We start from the raw sequence: 22748 nt of genomic DNA, 5'->3' as shown, positions 1-22748 counted from the left end.
GAATCCCATGGACAGAGGAGCCTGGTGGGCTGCAGTCCACGGGGTCGCAAAGAGTCGGACATGACTGAGCGACTTCACTATCACTGTCTGTTCTCTAGCATGTGACTCCCTTCATCACTTCATCTCCTAGCCAACAAAAGCAAGTCATTCTCATGCTTTGAATCTCTCCTAGCTTTCCTTCTGCCTATCTCTCCTGCTTAGAGTCAGTGAAAGTTTTTGTTTTTAAAAGCTCCTATGATGACACTGAGCCCACCAGGTAATCTAAGATAATCTCCCTATCTTATATTTCAAAACCTCAATTAGATCTTAAAATGTATTTGTCTGTCTTAAGTTTCTTGAAGACTGTTTTGCTGGGTATAGAATTCCAATGTGATATTCTTTTCTTTTAGCACTTTAAAGACATTGTTTCATTATCTTCTGGTTTTCACTGTTGGTTTTGAAGCCAACTTTCATTCTAAATGTTGCTCCCTTGAATATAATCTGACTTCTTTTCTGGCTTCCTAAAATGTTTTCTCTTTGTCTTTGGGTCTTAGTAGTTTTGCTATACAGTGCCTAGATGTACTTTTATTTCTACGTCTCTTACTGGGTCCACAGAGACGTTCACAAATTCAGTTTTGTGAATGAATTTGTGTCTGTACTGTTTTTTATCAGTTTTTTAAAGTTCTTAACCATTGTATCTTCAAATGTTGCTTCTGCCACTTTTGTTCTCTTTTTTGCTTCTGAGGCTCCAGTTATACTGCATGTTATCTTCTTACTCTCTTATCCATGCCTTTGCTTTCTTCTGCTTTTCATTGTTTTTTCTTTTCCTGGAAATTTCTTTTCACATATTTTAGTTTCTCTTTAAATTAGTGTCAAATGGGTCTTAAATCCATCAAGTTCTCCATTTCACTTATATTTCAGTTCTAGAATTTCCATTTGATTCTTTTTTATAGTTCCCATTTCTTTGCAAAAATTTTCACTGAATACAGTAGGTGAAATCTGTGTCTGAGAATTCCCAAGCCTAGAACCTTCTAGGTCTGTTTCTGTTCTCTTTCTGCTGGATTTCTTTCATGTGCTTTGTCTTGAATGCATGCTAATTTTTGTACATCACACATATATTTTCAGAATTGTTTATAAAATTCTTTAAAGCTTCTGACGATAATGTCTTCCTCAATGAGGATTTGCATTTGCTCATTCCAGACTCCTTGTGTGGTTAGCAGTCTGAAATTGTTTCAGTACAATTTTAGAGCCTGAGATAATTTGAAACTTGTGAACTTCCACTTCTGCAAGGACCTGACTACTCCCAGTTTACCCTCTTCAGTTTAGCTGTGTCTGAACTCAACTCAAGGAGGGTTTACAGAGAACTCTATAGTAGGCCTTAAATTCGTTCTTGCATTCCTATTCTACAAAGCTCTCAACAGTGTTGCTAAGCTTTTCTGCCACCTCCTCCAGCATCAGCAAATCACCTCAAGGGAGAAATAGCTATAAATGCAGAGATTACTCTCCTGAGCCTTCAACTTCTTCCTGAAACTTGCCTATAATTCTTCACAATCTTGTTAGCTCTCCTGTGCCTTCTAGCATATGTTTTTTATATTTTGCCCAGATTTTTTACTTGCATTCCATAGGCAGGTTGCTCTGAATTACCTTGGTCTCTGTTATCAGGTTTCCTATACATCTGTACATTAAGATGACAGGCAAGTTGCAGATGTATGTATATTCTTTTTCTCTTAATAAAGCATTATCATCATTAGAACTGACCTAGTTGAGATCTTTAGAAAGAAAAGTTAAGATTTTTTTCAGATTATCTCATTCCTTTGGGGCCTTGATTCCTAATTTATAATGCATTCAAGATGCTGGAGAGGAAATAGAGTTTTAACACCATGATTAAGAAATACCACCTGCTATATGATGATCATTATCCCTTATTTAAAAATCTATATTTCACTTACAATGCAGTTGCAGAGACTATTCTTGTCAACAGTAAAACAAAACTTTTATTTGATTTAATTCTTTTTCATAGCATTCAAAAGGAAAGATGAGGTCATGTTACCTTTATAATTATGATTTTTTTTTAATGTATTAGAAGGTAGGTTTTGTTTTTATTATCTTTTGTTCTTTGTTATTTTAATATTCAAGTGATTTTATAGATTAACTATTTGCTTAGTATGTTTTTTTCATTCCATGAATTATGTATTTTATATTCATTATGAAAAGAGAGTCAAAGATAAATAATAGGGGAGGGGTAAGCAAGTCCACTAATAAATGTTTATTTTTCTTATCTTAGAATATTGAAGTAGTCCATTTAAAAAAGTATAAATAGTGAAATTCATGCTTACATTTCTAAAAACATGAAGCAATGGCCAAATAGCATAAATTGTTTCTTCTTATAACTTTTTTAAAATTTATTTTTAATTTGAGGATAATTGCTTTACAATACTGTGTTGTCTTCTGCCATACAACAGCATGAATCAGTCATACGTATACATACGTCTCCTGTTTCTTAAGCTACCCCCAAGCCCTTCCCACCCCTCTAGGTTGTCACAGAGCACCAGGTGGACTCCGTGTGTTACACAGCAGCTTCCCACTAGCTATCTATTTTACGTGTAGTAATGTATGTGTTTAAATGCTATTCTTTCAATCCATCCCACCCTCTCCTTCTCCTGCTGTGTCCCAAATCTGTTCTCTTTATCTGCACCTTTATTCCGGCCCTACAAATATGTTTATGGGTACCAGTTTTCTAGATTCCATATATATTTGCTGATATGCAAAATTTGTTTTTCTTTTTCTGACTGACTTCACTCTGTATGATAGGCTGTAGGTTTGTCCACTTCACTAGAGTTGAGTCAGATGTGTTCCTTTTTATGACTGAATAATATTCCATTGTATATATGTACCACAGCTTCTTTATACATTCATCCGTCGATGAACATCTAGGTTGCTTCCACATCCTAGCTATTGTCAGTAGTGCTGCAGTGAACTTTGGGGTATATGTGTCTTTTTCAGTTACGATTTTCTCAGGATCTGCCCTGTCGTGGGATTGCTGGGTCAGATGGTAGTTTTATTCCTAGTTTTTTGAGGAATCTCCATACTGTTCTCCATAGTGGCTGTATCAGTCTTCATTCCCACCAACAGTGCAAGAGGGCTCCCTTTTCTCCACATCCTCTCCAGCATTTATTGTTTGTAAATTTTTTGATGATGGCCATTCTGACTGATGTGAGGTAATACTTCATTGTAGTTTTGGTTTGCATTTCTCTAATAATGAACAGTATTGAGCATCTTTTTATTTGCTTGTTGGCCATCTGTATGTCTTTTTTGGAGAAATGTCTGTTTAGGTCTTCCTTCCAGTTTTTGATTGACTTGTTTGGTTTTCTGGCATTGAACTATATAAGGTGCATATATATTTTGAAGATTAATTCTTTGTCAGTTGTTTCATTTACAGTTATTTTCTCCCATTCCAAGAGTTGGTTTTTCATCTTTCCTGTGCTGTGCAAAAGCTTTTAAATTTAATTAGGTCCCATTTATTTATTAGTGATTTTATTTCCTTTACTTTCAGAGGTGGGTCAATCAAAGAGGATATTGCTATGATTTATGTCAAAGAGTGTTTTGCCTATGTTTTCTTCTAAAAGTTTTATAGTTTCTGTATTAACATTTAGGTCTTTAATTCATTTTGAATTTTTTTGTGTGTATGGTATTAGGAAGTGTTCTAATTCATTCTTTTATATGTAGCTGTCCATTTTTCCTAGCACCATTTATTGAAGAGGCTTTCTTTTCTCCATTGTATATTCTTGCCTCCTTTGTCCAAGATAAGGTGCCCAAATGTGTGTGGGTTTATTTCTGGGCTTTCTGTCTTGTTCCAGTGATCTGTATTTCACTTTTTGTGCCAATACGATACTGTCTCAATGACTGTAGCTTTGAAGATCATACCATACTGTCTTAATAACTGTAGTCTAAGCTCAGAAAGGTTGATTTTTCCATCTGCATTTTTCTTTCTCAAGATTGCTTTAGCTGTTTGGGGTCTTTTTTGTGTTTTCATATAAATTTTAAAATTTTTTGTTCTAGTTCTGTGAAATGCCACTGGTATTTTGATAGAGGTTGCATTGAATGTAGATTGCTTTGGGCACGATAGTCATTTTCACAGCATTGATTCTTCCAATCCTAGAACATGGTGTGTCTCTCCATCTCTCTGATTTACGTCATCTTTAATTTCTTCCATTAGTGTCTTAGGTTTTTTGTATACAGGTCTTTTGTCTCCTTAGGTAGATTTGTTCCTAGATACTCTCTTCGTTGCAAAGGTGAATGGAATTATTTCCCTAATTTCTCTAGTTTTTCATTGTTAGTATATAGAAATGCCAGGGATTTCTGTGTATTTGTATACTACAACTTTACTAAAATCATTGATTGGCTCTAGTAGTTTTCTGGAGGCATCATTAGGGTTTTCTATGTATAGTATGATGTCATCTGCAAATAGTAAGAGTTTTACTTCTTTTTTGTTTACTTCCTTTTTGATCTGGATTCTTTTTCTTTCTTTTTGCTCTCTGATTGCTGTAGCTAGAACTTCGTGAAACTATATTGAATAATAGTAGTGAGAGTGGGCACTCCTGTCTTGTTCCTGATTTGAGAGGAAATGCTTTCAGTTTTTCATCATTGAGAATACTGTTTGCTGTGGGTTTGTCATATATGGCCTTTATCATGCTGAGGTATGTTCCTTCTATGCCCATTTTTCTAGAGAGCTTTTATGGTCCTTTCTATGCCCATTTTCTGAAGAATTTTTATCATAAATAGGTATTGATTTTTGTCAAAAGCTTTTTCTACATCTGTTGAGCCATCATATGGTTTTCATCTTCCAGGTTGTTTACATGGTGTATCACATTGATTTGTATGTATTGAAGAATCCTTGCATCCCTAGGGAAAAACCCTCTTGATCATGGTGTATGATCATTTTAATGTGGTGTTGGATTCTGTTCACTAATATTTTGTCCAGGATTTCTGCATCTATGTTCATCATTGATATTGTCCTGTATATATATTTGTGTGTGTGTGTGTGTGTGTGATACCTTTGTCTGGTTTTGGTTTCAGGATGATGGTGGCCCCATAGAATGAGTTTGGGAGTGTTCCTCTCTCTGTAATTTTTTGGTATAGTTTGAGAATGATGGTTTTTAGTTCTTTTCTAAATATTTGATAGAATTGATCTATCCTGGAAAATGTTCCATGTGCACTTGACAAAAATGTATTTTGCTGGAGTGGAATATTTTAAAGATATCAATTAGGTCCATCTGGTATAAAGTATGATTTAAGCCTGTGTTTCTTTATTAATTTTCCTGTGTGGATGATCTGTCCAGTGGTGTAGGTGGGGTGTTAAAATCCTTTACTATTACCATGTTACTGTCAATTTCCCCTTTTATGGTTGTTTGCATTTGCTTTATGTATTGAGGTGCTCCTTTGTTAGGTGCATAAATATTTATAATTATTATATCTTCTTCTTGGATTGATCCTTTGATCATTATGTAGTATCCTTCCTTATTTCTTGTAGCAGTTTTTATTATAAAGTCTATTTTATCTGATATAAGTATTGCTATTCCCACTTTCTGTTGATTCCCCTTTGCATGGAATATATTTTTCCATCCCCTGACTTTTAGTCATATGTGCCCTTAGGTCTGAAGTGAGTTTCTTTTAGGCAGTATATGCCTAAGTCTTGTTTCTGTATCCATTCAACCAGTCTTTGTCTTTTGGTTGGGGCATTTAGTCCATTTACATTTAAAGTAGTTATAAATATGTATTTCCTATTGCCATTTTCTTAATTGTTTAGGGTTTATTTTTGTGAGTCTTTTTCTTCTCCTGTGTTTCTTCCTAAACAAGTTCCTTTATCATTTGTTATAAAGCTGTGTTGGTGGTGTCAGATTCTCTTAGCTTTTGTCTGTAAAACTTGATTTCACCATCAAATATGAATGAAATCCTTGCTGGGTGGAGTGATCTTGGTTGTAGTTTTTTCTCTTTCATCACTTTAAATATATCCTGCCACTCCTGGTGTGAGTTTCTGCTGAAAAATCAACTGTTAGCCTTATGGGCATTCATTTGTATGTTATTTTATGCTTTTCCCTTGCTGCTTTTAATATTTTTTTTTTGGTCTTTAATTTTTGTTAACTTGATTAATATATATCTTGGTGTATGTCTCTGAGTTTATCCTGTGAGAGACTCTCTGGGCTTCCTGTACTTGGGTGGCTGTTTGGCTGTCCTTTCCATGTTGGGGAAGTTTTTGACTATAATCTCAAATATTTTCTCATATCCTTTCTTTTTCTTTTCTTCTTCTGGGACTCCTATAATTCAAATGTTGGTGTGTTTAATATTGTCCCAGAGGTTTCTGAGACTGTCCTCAATACTTTTCATTCTTTTTTCTTTATTCTGCTCCTCAGCATTTATTTATATCATTCTGTCTTCCAGCTCACTTATCTATTCTTCTGCTTCAGTTACTCTCTTATTGATTCCTTCTACAGTATTCTTAATTTCAGTAATTGTGCTGTTCATCACTATTTGTTTATTCTTTGTTTTTTCTAGGTCTTTGTTAAATGTTTCTTGTATTTTCTCCATTCTATTTTCTGTATTTTGAAACTTCTTTACTATCGTTACTCTAAATTCTTTTTCAGATAGGTTGCCAGTTTCCTCTTCACTTATTTTGGTCTTATAGCTTTTTACATTCCTCCTTCACCTGTAACATATTTTTGTCTTATTTCATTTTTTTTTTTTTAATGGGTGAGACTGTGTTCCTGTCTTACTAGTTGTTTGGCCTGAGGTTTCCAGCAGTGGAGTTTACAGGCAGTTGGGTAGGACCATCTTGATGTTGAGATGTGGGCCTCTGGAATATCTCACTCTGATTAATATTCTGGGGGCTGACGGTCTCTGCTGCTGCAGCAGTTCGGACTCAGCATTTCCACCATGGGCTCAGGTCTGATTTCTGGTCCCAGAGATCAGGGCTGAGGATCTGATCCTCAAGGATTCCCCAAGCCATGGGGTGCAGGGGGAAAAAAAAAAGAAAAGGGGAAAAAAACAGCAACAGAAAAGCAGAACAATAACAAAGAATGAAAACTAATAAACATAGAATAGCAGCAGATACATTAGAAAAAATAAAAGTATATTTGAAATGACCCCTGGAAGGTAAAACCAGACTCCCGATAGGAAAGAGAGAGAAGGAAAAAAAAAAATATATATATATATACACACACACACACACACACACATATACATATGTATATACATATATACACATATGTATATAAATATATATAAAAATAAGAGGGAGCAGATTAATATTTAATAGCTTTTTTATTTCAGTATCCAAACAAAACCCATACGTTGTTGTTATTATTCATTGGTTGATGTATCTGTACATCCTTTTAAATCTGCGGTTCTCCCTCCCTCTTTTTCTTTGCTAATTATTTATTGCCAGTTTAATAGTCTTAAATATCATCTTTCCAATTTTCCTTTTTTCACTAGTATACTTGAGTAATTTTTTCATCTATTTAAGGATAGGTTTTCTGTGAATGACTTAGCCATCATTTGATCAGTCATCTTTTTTTTCACAGTCTGTATAGCAAACATTATTACTTATTTAGAAGAGCTTAAGATACAGGTATTTATTCATTCATTCAGTAATATTTATTGAGCTTCATCTGTGTTCTTATTTGATAGTAAGGACACATTAGAGTACAAAGGCAGGTCATATAGAGCCTTGTAGTTCATTTTACGGACATAGCCTTTACTCTGAATGAAACAGGGAACCATAATATGATCTAAGCAGAAAAGTAGTTTACCTTAGTCATGATTTTAAAAGATCCCTCTGGTTTCTGTGTTGAGAATAGATTGTCATATGGCAAGGGTTGAAACTCTTTAAGACACCACTGCAATAACTCACGTAAAAGATCATGGTAGCTTGACTGTGTTGGTAGCAGTGGAGTTGGTCAGAAGTGGTCAGATTGTAATATATTTTGAAGGTAGAGTCAGCAGGACACTGTAACAAATTGTATTTGGGGTGTGAGAGAAAGAAAGGTCAAGGATGACTAAGATTTCTGAACTCAGCAACTGAAAGAATTGAGTCACCTTAAAAGAGATGGTGGAGCAGGCTTACAGGGTGGAAGTGTTAGAAGATTAGGAGTTCAGTTTGGATCATTTTAAACTTGTCTAAGATACATCCAAGTGGAGACATCATGTAAGTAGTTCGATCCAAGGATCTGGAGCTTATGAGAGAAGCCTAAATTCAAAGATAAATTTGAGAATTAGTAACACGTAGGTGATTTTTAAGGCCATAGGAATAGGTGAGATCATCAGAGATTATTAACTCTTTCCTGTAGGATACATGTTGCAAAATTCTTCAAGTTTATCATTTACTGTTAACTTTTTTTGAGATGTCCTTTTTAATACTGAAATTTTAACGTTTTATGTAATAAAATAGCTTCATTTGTTTTGTTTTGTTTTCTCTCCCTGCTTTTGGATTTATTCCTCAAAAGGGCTTTTCACCCATAATCTTTTTAAATTTTCGCTTCTGTTTATTCCAAATTTATTTTGATGTAAGATAACATGCAAGACTCTAACTTAATTATTTTCCAAGGATTTAGTCGTTCTTGTGTAATATTCACAGTCTATCCTTACGGCGCCTTTAACTTACATACAGTAAGCAGTCATAGATGATTCTGTTCATTGGATTTTTTTCTTGTTCTTTTACCTATTTGTCTATCCTAGACTAGTAACTGTTATTTTAATAACTGATAGTTTGTAGTATTTTTTTTAAGTATAGCAGTGCTAATCCTCCTTTATTATTCTTTGTTTTCAAGCTGTTCTTACCTATCCCTGAGAAATAATATTTTTCTAATTCCAAAGAAATAAAATTCTTTTAAAAATTGGTAAATCAGTTTTGTCTTCACATTTTCCTACTGTCAAACCTCTGTCTAGAATAGTCTTTCCATATTCATACCGTCTTGTATGTTCCTCAGCAAAGTTTTAGAATTTTCTTCATATATGTCTTATACATTTGTTATTAAAGACATCCATAGGTTTTATATTTTTGTTATATGGACTGTTTTTCTTATAATCATAAGCCTATATAGTACTCCTTATTCAAGAAGAAACTAACTTTTTGAATTTTGTTAATTTTGATACTTTACCAAGGTCAGTACTTAATTTTGGGATTGGTGTTTATTTGACTTAAATCTTTGACTCCAAATTACATGTCTGTTGACTTCGAATGAAGCATACACCTATTTTGGGGTCTGGAAAACAGAAATTGCACTCACTGAGTGCCATGCAGTGTGGAGATGCCGGCTGCAGAGCTTATTTATGGAACTGATAAAATTTCTGACATTAAATGAAAAGTCAAGATTTCCTCATTATCCATCTGGAAACTCACATTTAGTAATATTTCTGTCTCTAACCTTTCTTTTTCTAAAATTTTGCACCCCATGTCAGTGGTTTTATCTTAGAGTACACAAAAGATACTAGTAGAACCAGTTTCTTGTACAGATATTCTGGGGTTACATAGGGTTCTTATGTAAGTTTGTTTCCCCTATAATTAGTTGAATGCAAAATAACTTTATTTTTTAAAAAAACTTTATACTAATTCCTCATATAAAAATATGAAACATCAAAACATTTATAAGCTAAATCTTACCTATATCTTCACATTTGGCCACAAAATTTAATCAATACCAATAGACAATGGAAGTTATTTTTGAAGCCCAAATATATTTCATTTGGCCCTTAGTCTCCTTGTCCACAAAGTAGTGTTCAGTTACTCATCATAACTGCAAATACTGCTGCAAATTAAAAGATTCTCTGTACTGTCTTTTTCTTTTTCCCATCTTAAAAAAGTATGACTACTAGGAAAATGAGACTGAAAGGAAAACACGATATCTGCTATTTCCCATGGAGACAAGTTTCAAAAGGTTGTGGTTGATTTATTGCTCATAGTGCTAGATTAATTTAAAGGACTATGACAGTTCTTAAGATGTATTCTCTCTTTATGATATTTGTAAATAACTGACATTATCTGTGTAGGCATTAATACTATAATAACCACAATAGTGTCTATGAATTCATTATAAAATGGTTATTAGTTTGGTTAATTCATTAGTACTTTAAGGTTATAGATCTTTTAAATAGTTGTAATTCATTCACTTGTACATTTGCAGCTATGAATTCCATGAGTCACAAGGCTGTTGAAAAGAATCCAGATTTATGATTAGAACAGTAATTGTATCAATCACTTGTAGCCCAGAAATGTTTATTGAAATGCATATATTAATACTTGATTTCACTTTAGAACTTTGTCAACTAATTTTAATTTAGCATTGTTTCCCAAAATACTTGCTCACATACATATTAACATGAGTGCTAACAAAAGAAAAAATCCTTGCCATCATCTTGTACCAAACCTCAGTTGGATCTAATCCCATTCATCAGTGTCTCCCTGTCATGAACCCTACTTTGCAGCCTGTGACTCATGTTAGCTAAACACTGCATTCTGCTTTTTACACTAACGTACAGCTCTGTAAATCTTTTAACATTTGCAGTCTTAAGCTTTTGATAAATTAGTTCCTTTGGATAAAATCATTCAGGATACATGACATGACACATCAAAAGATGACCCCAGAAGGTCTGCCCATTTTTTAAGAGTGGGATTTTTAACTTATTAGTGATAAATTATCTAGTCTCTTTATTTAGAGAAACCATCTGTAGAATATTTCAAAAAGGTGAAAAATAAATATAGACCCCCTCCAACCTAAGAAACCACATAAAATTGCCAGTTAGTACTTGTGTTTTAGAGATTTATTTAAACAGAGAGAATAAAATGTTTAATTCAATTTATTTTAAAAACATTTTGAGAAAATTTTATGTAAGAAATAATGATAGTGATGTCTAGACTAGTTGCTGTTTCTTATCTATCCCCCTTTACAATCTACTCTTCACACTAAAAATGATCTTCCTCACAAAGTACAGACCCCTTACTTAGAAGAACCTTTAAAAGCTTACCCAGTCCCATGTCAGACTGAGGACTCACTTTCCTATGGCACTTGGTGCCCAACCTTCTCTTAAGCATGCTTTCATTTTCTCGCCTCTACAGTTTGCAGGCTTTTCCCTCAATCTTGAGTGCTACTTCTTCTCCATTCCACATCCTAGTTAATTAAAATCCTTATCCTCATTGAGAGTCCGATTCAGACATTGCCTTCTTTTTAAAACCTTCCCATTAGTGAGTCCTGTCCCCTTTGCCTACAACACTCTTACATTCCCATTATATTTTTATTACATTTTTAGTATGCACCTATTATTTCTAAACAGTTTGCTTACTGATGTTTCTTGATTCATCTACATTGAGATATTATCACTCTAAGAGATAAAGACTCAGCTGTTTACACCACCACTTTATTTTTAATTCCCTGATCTACTAAGGCTCTAGGATATTACATAAGGTATGAAGAGATGGAGCCAAAGCCAAAACTATGCCCAGTTGTAGATGTGACTGGTGATGGAAGTAAAATCTGATGCTGTAAAGAGCAATATTGCATAGGAACCTGAAATGTTAGGTCCATGAATCAAGGCAAATGGGAAGTGGTCAAACGGGAGATGGCAAGAGTATCAACATTTTAGAAGTCAGAGAACTAAAATGGACTGGAATGGGTGGATTTAACTCAGATGACCATTATATCTACTACTGTGGGCAAGAATCCGTTAGAAGAAATGGAGTAGCCATCATAGTCAACAAAAGAGTCCGAAATGCAGTACTTGAATGCAATCTCAAAAATGACAGTGTGATATCTGTTCATTTCCAAGGCAAACCATTCAATATCACAATAATCCAAGTCTATGCCCCAACCAGTAATGCTGAAGAAGCTGAAGTTGAACAGTTCTGTGAAGATCTATAAGACCTTCTAGAACTAACACCCAAAAAAGATGTCCTTTTCATTATAGGGGAATGGAATGCAAAAGTAGGAAGTCAAGAAACACCTGGAATAACAGGCAAACTTGGCCTTGGAGTACAAACTGAAGCAGGGCAAAGGCTAATAGAGTTTTGCCAAGAGAATTCACAAGTCATAGAAAACACCCTCTTCCAACAACACAAGAGAAGACTATGCATGAACATCACCAGATGGTCAATAGTGAAATCAGATTGATTATATTATTTGCAGCCAAAGATGGAGAAGCTCTATACAGTCAGCAAAAATAAGACCAGGAGCTGACTGACTCAGATCATGAACTCCTTATTGCCAAATTCAGACTTAAGTTGAAGAAAGTAGAGAAAACCACTAGACCATTCAGGTATGACCTAAATCAAATCCCTTATGATTAATACAGTGGAAGTGACAAATAGATTCAAGGGATGAGATCTGATAGACAGTGCCTGAAGAACTATGGATGGAGGTTTGTGACATTGCACAGGAGTCAACGATCAAGGCCATCTCCAAGAAAAATAAATGCCAAAAGGCAAAATCGTTGTCTGAGGAGACCTTACAAATAGCTGAGAAAAGAAGAGAAGCTAAAGGCAAAGGAGAAAAGGAAAGATATACTCATTTGAATGCAGAGTTCCAAAGAATAGCAAGGAGAAATTAAAAAAAAAAAAAGCCTTCCTCAGTGATCAATGCAAAGAAATAGAGGAAAGCGAATGGGAAAGACTATAGATCTCTTCAAGAAAATTAGAGATACCAAGGGAACATTTCATGCAAAGATGAGCACAGTAAAGGGCAGAGTGGTATGGCCCTAACAGAAGCAGAAGATACTAAGACAAGGTGGCTAGAATACACAGAACTATATAAAAGTCTTCATGACCCATATAACCATAATGGTGTGATCACTCAGCTAGAGCCAGACATCCTGGAATGAAAACTCAAATGGGCCTTAGGAAGCATCACTACAGACAAAGCTAGTGGAGGTGATGGGATTCTGGTTGAATTAATTCAGATCCTAAAAGATGATGCTGTGAAAGTGCTGCACTCAATAGGCCAGCAAATTTGGAAAACTCAGCAGTGGCCACAGGACCAGAAAAGGTCAGTTTTCACTCCAATCCCAAAGAAAGGCAATGCCAAAGAACGTGCAAACTACCACACAATTGCATTAATGTCACACGCTAGCAGAGTACTGCTCAAAATTCTCGAAGCCAGGCTTCAACAGAACGTGAACCATGAATTTTCAGATGTTCAAGCTGGATTTAGAAAAGGCAGTGGGACCTGAGAACAAATTGCCAACATCCATCGGATCATCGAAAAAGCAAGAGAGTTCCAGAAAAATGTCTACTTCTGCTTTATTGACTATGTCAAAGCCTTTGACTGTGTGCATCACAACAAACTGGAAAATTCTTAAAGAGATGGAAATTCCAGACCACCTTACCTGTGTGTGTGTGTGTCTGTGTGTGTGTGTGTTAGTTGCTCAGTTGTGTCCGACTCTTTGCAGCCCCATAGACCGTAGCCCATCAGGCCCCTCTGTCCATGGGATTCTCCAGGCAAGAACACTGGAGTGGGTTGCCATCTCCTTCTCCAAAAGGAACTATAGAAAGAAAGGAAGTGAAGTCACTCAGTCATGTCTGACTCTTTGCAATGCCATGGACTGTAGCCTACCAGGCTCCTCCATCCATGGAATTTTCCAGGCAAGAGTACTGGAGTGGTTTGCCATTTCCTTCTCCAGACCACCTTACCTGCCTCCTGAGAAATCTGTATGCAAGTCAAGAAGCAACAGGTAGAACTGGACATGGAACAGCAGACTGATTCCAAATTGGGAAAGGAGTATGTCAAGGCTGTATATTTAACTGCTTATTTAAGGCTGCTTATTTAACTTATATGCAGAGTACATCTTGTGAAATGCCGGGCTGGATGAAGCTCACGCTCGAATCAAGACTCCCAGGAGAAATATCAGTAATCTCTGATATGCAGATGACACCACACTTATGGCAGAAAGCAAAGAACTAAAGAGCCTCTTCATGAAAGTGAAAGAAGATAGTGAAAAAGTTGGCTTAAAACTCAACATTCAGAAAACTAAGGTCATGACATCCGGTCCCATCACTTCATGGCAAATAGATGAGGAAACAGTGGAAACAGTGTCAGACTTTATTTTTGGGGGCTCCAAAATCACTGTGGATTGTGATTGCAGTCATGAAATTAAAAGACGCTTGCTCCTTGGAAGGAGTTATGACCAACCTAGACAGCATATTAAAATGCAGAGACATTACTTTGCCAACACAGGTCCATCTAGTCAAAGCTATGGTTTTTCCAGTAGTCATGTATGGATGTGACAGTTGCACTATAAAGAAAGTTGAGTGCCGAAGAATTGATGCTTTTGAACTGTGGTGTTAGAGAAGACTCTTGAGAGTCCCTTGAACTGCAAGGTGATCAAACCAGTCCATCCTAAAGGAGATCAGTCCTGAATATTCATTTGAAGGACTGATGCTGAAACTGAAGCTCCAGTTTTTTTGGCCACATGATGCAAAGAACTAACTCACTGAAAAAGACCCTGATGCTGGGAAAGATTGAAGACCTGAGGATAAGGGACGACAGAGGATGAGATGGTTGGATGGCATCACTGACTCGATGGACATGTATGTGAGCAAGCTCCTTTACCTGGTGACGGACAGGAAAGCCTGGCATGCTGCAGTCTATGGGTTCACAAAGAGCCAGACACAACTGAGTGATTGAACTGAACTGAAATGAACTGGCTTGTCAGTTAGTGGGAACATATAAGAAGTGGCATATGCTAATAAGTGTAGTATTTAATCCTAAGGCCTAATTAAGGAAATTTGTTTATAATAATAAGTAAAAAATTAATATCCTAAGAATTCTTTTAAAAATAAAAATATACTGATATTTCTTGAAACTGCTTTTAGAAAGACAAACATGAAACAACTCTGTTTTCTCTTGCTTTCTACTGGAAACATTTTAGAGCCCTAAGCCGAATCTGTGGGATAGGCTTCTTGAAGAAATGAAATATTTGAAAGATTGAAGTAAAGAAGCAAACTAGATTGTGCTCACAGGTAGACTTAAATAGCTTAAAGAACAATACAGCCACTAAATGCATTTTTAGATGTTTCTCTTGTGCATGTGTGCTAAGTTGCTTCAGTCATGTCCAATTCTTTGTGACCCCATGGACTATAGCCTGCCAGGCTCTGCTGTCCATGGGAGTCTCCAGGCAAGAACACTGGATTAGGTTGCCATTTCCTTCTCCAGGGGATCTTCCTGACCCAGGGATCAAACCCAAGTTCTTATGTCTCCTGCATTGGCAGGTGGGTTCTTCACCACTAGCACCACCTGGGAAGCCATGTTTCTCATTTCTCAAATGTCTTTTTGTTATGCCTCTTTATGAAACTTAGTTGTAATTCACTGACAAAGTCAAAATATCTAAACTTACTGCTTTTATTGCATTGTCATCAGTTTATCATATTCCTTAAAATTTCAGAAGTTTGGGGGAATGATAGCAAATGACAGATTAATATCTAAATTGTTTTTAGTTCTTCATTAGCCACTTAACCAGTTATCAAATATTTATTCATAATTTCTTCTAACCATTTGGCAAATATAATTTAGTGGGAAGGCAGATTCATTCTAACTTCATAACTGTTTTCAGATTTTTGTTTTGATAGTAAGCTGTATATTATATTAATAGCATATTTTATTCTATAAAATGCTATACAGACAACACAAATGTTAATTTACTTGTGTTGTAGTCTAGGTAATATTGTGTTAGAATTCAGACTACTGCTCATGAAAATTAGTTTTTTTCACCATCTAATCCACAACTTCTGCACTTGCAGTTAGAGTTAATTTTAAAGTCATTTTAATACTTAAAAGACTTTTGAAAGGCTTCTAAAACTTGGCAATCTCAACAAAATGTTTTTGACTGACTTCCTTTTTAAGTCTCTTTATAGATTTACAGTAAACAAACTTTTTGAAGCGGAATCTCTAGCCATAATGTAGGAACAGATAAATAGAACACTAAACCAATTTATCCTGAAATGCACATTTTCAGTTGTATATAAGATGCCTTAAAGCATTATATAAATATTTTAAGATGTTTCCTAAACTATTAATGGATAAGTATTACAAAGACTAGGATTGGATTCATTAAGCAAAACTTACCCTCGGGTTTAGAAGAAAGACTCTTCTATATCTTTCGTTAGCTCTGATCTGTCTCTGATCACTTATAAAATCCTGGTTAAATTGTATTACATAATCATTTTGAAAGTTATATGATTTAATCATGTAACTTTCATCACCTACCCTTTTCCCTAAACTAGGAGTTGTTGAATAAATCTCTAGCATTGTTTCTGCACTTTTGCTAAATTATCATTTTTAAGAAAAGCTTCATGACTATAAAAACAAAAATCAAGTGCATTATCTTGTTACTTTATTAATATGTGCCTTCAACTGTGTTAGGTGTAATAAACCTTAAAAGACCATTTGAATTTCATGTTAGACCTTTATAAGTAAAGCAATACCAAAGTTATTTTTCAGTGAACAGTTTCTCTCCAGGTCATTCCCAAACTGTTATTAGACCTAGATGTATTCTAGTTAATCTGAAAACAGTAATCGAAAATTTTTTTGATTCTTAAAGTGCTGTCCTCTCATTTAATCATCTGAATATTTCTCAACAAACCTGTAAAGAAATTAAGTACATCTTACCTTTGTATGGGATTGAAATGTAAAGGTAAAAAAAAGGTATAAGAAACATAACTATAACTAGAGATCTTTTGGAGAAGGATATGACAACCCACTCCAGTACTCTTACCTAGAGAATCCCATGGACAGAGGAGCCTGGCAGGCTACAGTCCGTGGGGTCACAAAGAGTCAGCCACGACTGAAGCTACTTAGCACACATGCAGAGATCTTTAGGATACTTAAAATATATGAAAGTAAAATGATTAAATCCATGTCCTCGTACAAAATATGGCTTTTATTTCTCTAAGAAATAAAGCTTTATTTTTATTTACTATTTATAGTTCACTATAAACTTTAAAGTATATCAGAATTACTCATGCGGACATTCAGATTTCATGAATGGATTACCTGTTCCCCGAAGAAAAGGAATTTTCCTTCATCATGGGACCCATGACTTTAAATGTGTTTTGCTCATTCTCATCATATTGAATGATTTATTTTTGCTGATTGAGTCACATTTTTATTGGCCTCCTTTATTTTTTTTTCTGACATTATCTTATTGAATTATAGTTGATTTACAATGCTGTTAATTTCTTTTTGTTGTTGTTTTCTACTGTACAGCAGAATGATTCAGTTATATATTATACATTTTTTTTCATATTCTTTATTTATTGGCCCTCTTTAAATTCTCCTAGGAAGGTAACTGTCCTGCCTTTCTTTTTGTTAAATGCTGGGAAAAACATGAGTGGGAGAGTGAGATAATCACCCAGGGGAGAAGGGGGTAAATAAAGAAAAGATCTTCTCCACCTAAGAATTTTTATCTTGCCCTTCTATTTGATTGCCAGTTCATTTCATGTTATTTCCTTGCATGTTTCAGTTAATTAGACTTTTGAATGTAAAGTTTCATAACTTTGTCTAGTTTGACCCTACTCAGTCCATAGATTTTGAGTAAAGCTATCCCAGAATAAGCAAGAGACAATTTTGTTCTTTCTCTTACAGCCCCCAAATCTGACTTTTTCTTTTCATTAAAAGCCTCTGCATGATGTAATACCTGTATGCAATAATACCTATGTAAGGCAACAAGTACTATAATATTTGTGGAAGTATTACTGCTCACTCCCAATTCTTATTCATCTTTTAACTATTTCTTTTGGTTTTTCATCCTAATTTCTAAATTTCAATTTATGCTGCTAATTCTTGTTTGTATTTTCCAATTTTAAATATTTCTCTTTTTATTTTAGAAGATAAGGTTTTAACTCCTTTACACTGTGTATACATTTCCTCCTCCTTTTTGCCAAAACACTTTTTCACCTTTTTAAAAATAAATTTCGAGTGTTATCAAGTAAGTGTCATTCCTTGTTGAGTCAAGAATTGCATAAACTCTTTCTTGTACCGATTTGCTGTTTCTGTATGTAGTATTTGTTTTTCCTGTTTTCTTTCTTCTTGTTCTCCTTTATTCTACAGAAGTACATCCTCCAGTAGATTTGGAGAATGTATGTATAGGAAGTAAAATTTTTTTTAGATCATGGATGTATAGCAATATTTTTATTCTCTGATTGTTTCACTCAGTATAGAATTCTAGGTTGGAAATAATTTTTCCAAGAACTGTGAAGATGTTTCTCCATTGATTTCTAGATTCCAGTGTTACTGTTAACTGTCATGACATTTTTGTTTTTCATATTTTGTGTGAGACTTTCTGCCAGGAAAATTTTGGGTTCCTAGGTGTTCAGAAATGTCACAATGCTATACCTTGGTGTTGTTTAAGTCATTATACTAAATAGTTTATGGGCCTTTTTCTCTGGAAAACTTTATCTTTTCACTCTGGGAAATTTTCACATATTTTAAAGTACTTAAACATGCTTATATAGATAAACCTCTGTAATATTTTTTTCCCTTCTTTCTTTTCTGTCTTTGGAACATTATTAATCTGATTTTGGATCTCCTGGATTAATCTTCTAATTCTGTTATCTGTTTTCTAGTATTTACCTCTGTTTGTTTGCTAGGCTTTCTAGGAGATGTCTTCAGCTTTATCTTACAATCTTTATTTTTAGTTTTTTCCTATCATTTTAAATTTCTAAGAACTCTGTCTTATAATTCAGTGTTTCTTTCCATAGCACTTTCATTTTGTCTCATGATTGTAATAAGTTTCTCATTTCACTGAAGACATTAATTATGGTTTCCTACAATACTTGTCTGTATCCTTTATTATCTGTCTCAAATATCTGGTGACTTTTGATGTATTCTGTGTACATAGGTCTTTCAGCTAATTAGCCTTGATTTATGGCAATGTCTAAAAAATTAGTTAAAAAATGTCAATACTTAGGTCTTCTTTTACTGCTATAGTTTATTATCTAAAAAGAACTATTTGATTTCCCATTTAGAGGCTGTATAAGCCCAGCTACCAGTATGTTAGACAAGTAGGAGAGAAATCTGAGTACATTTCTTGTTCCATAACTGACTACAACTTTTTTTTTCTTTCATTAATCAAGTAAACATCAAAACTATACTGAAAATAATAGTAGTGACTTCTTTTAACAGTCTCAACATTATGGTTATTGTTGTTATTTGGACATGAAGTCATATTCACATAACCATGGATCATAACCATTTCAGGGCAATAGAAATGCAGTATACCTACACTTTTTGTTGGAGAATTAAGTTCCAAGACATGGTCTACAAGTAACAAATTTTTTCAGACTATAGGGTACCTGCTATCTTCTATACGTAGTATATGATATAGTAGGCTGGTTCCTTAGATGGAGAGACCCTGGAGAGAAGACTTGCTGTCCCCCCAAGCAACTGCCAGTCTTTTCCATCCCAATTTTATGAGCCTACCTTATAAAAATGCATTTTTAATGTCCAGTCACCTCCTGTGTGGCACCTCCATTGCTGAGGTATTTCATTACCTAACATTGCCTGTTAGAACCTCTTGTTCTGAAAATCCATAAGTACATGATTTTTTTTCTTGTTTTAGGGACCTTTTTTAAAGGAATTATAATTTTCCTCCAGGTTTTTTCTTTTGCATTTCCACTATAAGCCCAAGAATTACAGAATCTTCTTAGATAGTATTTTCCCAGGCTGAATCTGTGATAGCTACAGATGCCTAAGCCTGCTCTTCTGGAAAGTTACTGCACATCTTGTAATGGAAAAGTACAGCAGATCTCTCTTATACACCTAGCATATCCAGTAGTTGTTACAGCCCCCAGCCCAGCCCTCTCCAGTTTGCTATACCCACTTCAAGTATTACTTTACCTAACTAAAGGGGAATGACTATTTATTATATATGTGTAATATATATATTTATATACAGTGTATATAATTTATATATAATATAATATAAATTGCATTTGTATGTTATGGATGTCACATTAAAAGTGAAATCTCACTTGTTTATTGTGTCCTTTAGTCTTTATGAGTAAATGGAGTCATTATATGCTTATAGTTTCAGTGAATTGACTGCTGAAATTTTATTTAAGTCTTTAAATCTTATTTTGTCTGATTAACTTCTGAACATTTCTTAGTAACTAGTCACTCTAAGTAGTCAATTCAGGACTACTTATCTATTAGATTTCTGCTCTCTTATTATTTTATCTGTACTTAAATAATTGAGAGGATAAAAGAAAAGAACCTCCTGGACTTATATTTTGTACATGCTCTATGTTTGTAGCATCTCTTCTTTCAGGTTAAATAAAACAATGGTATGTGAAAAAAAAAAAAAAACAGTGGTATGTGAATCCATTATCAGCCACATCTTCATATTTCTCCTTTAAGGTATTAATATATCCTATCAAGAGAGCAGAATTATGGCTAAAGATAATGTCTGATCATATCAACATTTGATATTGGATATATGTTTAGATTATCCCAAAGAACAGGTCAATATTTCTTTGGTGTATTATGATAGTATACCCCCTTCTCATACTCTTTGTAATCAATAGAGCAAATGTGGTCCACTGTCATAGGAATTTGCCCACTGCCACTCCAGCAGTTATCTCCGTAGATCTGGGCAAGAAAAATAGTTAACTCTAGATAATCCTTATCCCTTGAGATTTCATGGTCCAATGTGTTCTGAATTTTACAATGTTGTTATGAAGCCTGCATGTTCAAATAACACTTAGATGTTCCTGCTTTAATAATACCTTTGGTTTCCCTTACAGTTTATCACCAGCCTTGATAAACTGGGTATTCGATAAACTGAAAGTGAGACATTGTTTGAAATATATTCTTTTGGTGATAATCGTGCATCGGGTATTGATGGAATGTGCTCAGTTTTGTCCAACTCTTTGCAACTCTGTGTACTGTAGCACACCAGGCTCCTTAATCCCTGGGATACAAGAATACTGGAGAGGGTTGCCATTTCCTTCTCCAGGGGATCTTCTCAACCCAGGAATTGAACCTGCATCCTTGCATTGACAAGCGGATTCTTTACCACTGAACCACCTTGATGGAATACTGAAAAGCGATTACAACTTACCCTGTGAATATCATAATGCTAACAGTTGAAGCCTATAATTCTAGAGCCTTTCCTTGAACCTTAAGTATTTTATAGATGTTATCTAATCCTAGAAAATCCCTGTACATAGAAAGGTAGTATCCCTGTTTTTCTAGGGGGCATTAATGCCTATACTGCTCAAGTGAATTGCCCAAGGTCACTCAGTGAGTTGTTGGTAAAACCAGAAATAGAATCCAAGTCTCCTGACTTCCAGTTCAGTTCTCTGTCCTCGATATAGTTTTCTATCCTCTATATACCCCTACTGCCTCTCATGGGAAAAGAAGTTAATCTTCCAGCTATTAATAGCCACCAAATTGGTGGTAGCAGCACAGTGGAGAGAAGTAACTGTCTTTACACTGCAGCATTAGTGTAAAAATATCTGGTAATGGAAAATTTGACAAATGTCATGTTAAAGGGAGTGGAAAATTATTTTAAGATCTGGATCTCATTTATCTAGTTCTCAGAAAAGTAAAATTCCTTAGTAGAATGGGGATCATATTTTTCTTCCTGTTTTTAAATTGTATTTCCTAGAGGGTAATTGTCAACCTAACCACAGCAGTCTTATTGTCAGCTAATGTAACAAGAATAATGCATGTACTCTTGCTGATTGTTATAACTGTATTTTTTAACTTGGTTGAAAGTTTGAACTGTTTTGTTGAAATATTTACATAGCACTTATTTTATTCAGCTTTCAGTGTAATTTAAGTTATTGTCATATTGTAAAACATATATGACATCAATTGGAAATTTTACTGCCTGATTTGAAAACATGGTGAGAAATACACATTATAGTTTCTTCCCTTAACAGCACACTCCATGCAGAATTGCTTTTGTCAGGCACCATGAAGTTTAGCAGAATGAAATAGGCAAAGCAGAAAAAAAAAAAAATTAAGAAATGCAGCATAAGTTCATGAAGCTGATCAAGTTTATCATTATTTATGTAATCAAGTCATTATTTTGTACACTAAAAAAAGTGAGAAATCTCTGTGTGCTTAAATATTTAATCATGTCTAGTATTGTGGGAGTTCACACAAAACCATTTGTCCCTCAGTATTAGAGCAAGGGACAAGAATTACCCTACTAAAAATCTTTGTATGGTATGTTTCTGTTTAAAAATTACTAGACATTTTTAATCAGGAAAATGGCATGATCAGAATTATGTTTTAACTAAGGCAAGATTGCTGAAGGTTGGGAAATGCAGGGAAAAGGTAAAAATCTAGTTATTTGGGACTCAGGTGATTGAGAAAGTAGTGGCAAGAGGTTACTCAGAATAAGAGTGTATAGCCATAAAAAAAGAATGAAGTAATGCCATTTGCAGCAACATGGATGGACCTTGCAATTATATACTAAGCGAAGTAAATCAGAGGAACACAAATAATATATGCCATCACTTGAATATAAAAAATGATACATATTTATATTCGTTATATCTTCTTGGATTGAGGCCTTGACCATTATGTAGTGTTCTTCCTTGTCTCTTGTAATGATTGTTTATTTTAAAGTCTATTTTATCTGATACAAGTATTGCTACTCCTGCTTTCTTTTGATTTCTATTTGCATGGAATATCTTGTTCCAGCCTTTCACTTTCAGTTTGTATGTGTCCCTAGGTCTGAAGTGAGTCTCCTGTAGACAGCATATTTAAGGGTCTTATTTTTGT

General features: G+C 34.6%; 1 protein-coding gene across 1 annotated transcript in view; it reads left to right on the top strand.

Moving 5' to 3' along the window:
* Positions 1-22748, top strand: part of KIF18A (kinesin family member 18A) — a 78857-nt gene that overhangs the window by 45107 nt on the left and 11002 nt on the right. The gene's annotated exons all lie outside the window — the stretch shown is intronic.

Source organism: Cervus canadensis, chromosome 11 (genome assembly GCF_019320065.1).
Source record: "Cervus canadensis isolate Bull #8, Minnesota chromosome 11, ASM1932006v1, whole genome shotgun sequence".
In the NCBI taxonomy this organism is placed as follows: domain Eukaryota; kingdom Metazoa; phylum Chordata; class Mammalia; order Artiodactyla; family Cervidae; genus Cervus; species Cervus canadensis.
The sequence above is the reverse complement of the archived record's forward strand: the minus strand, read 5'-3'. Positions and strand labels throughout refer to the sequence as shown.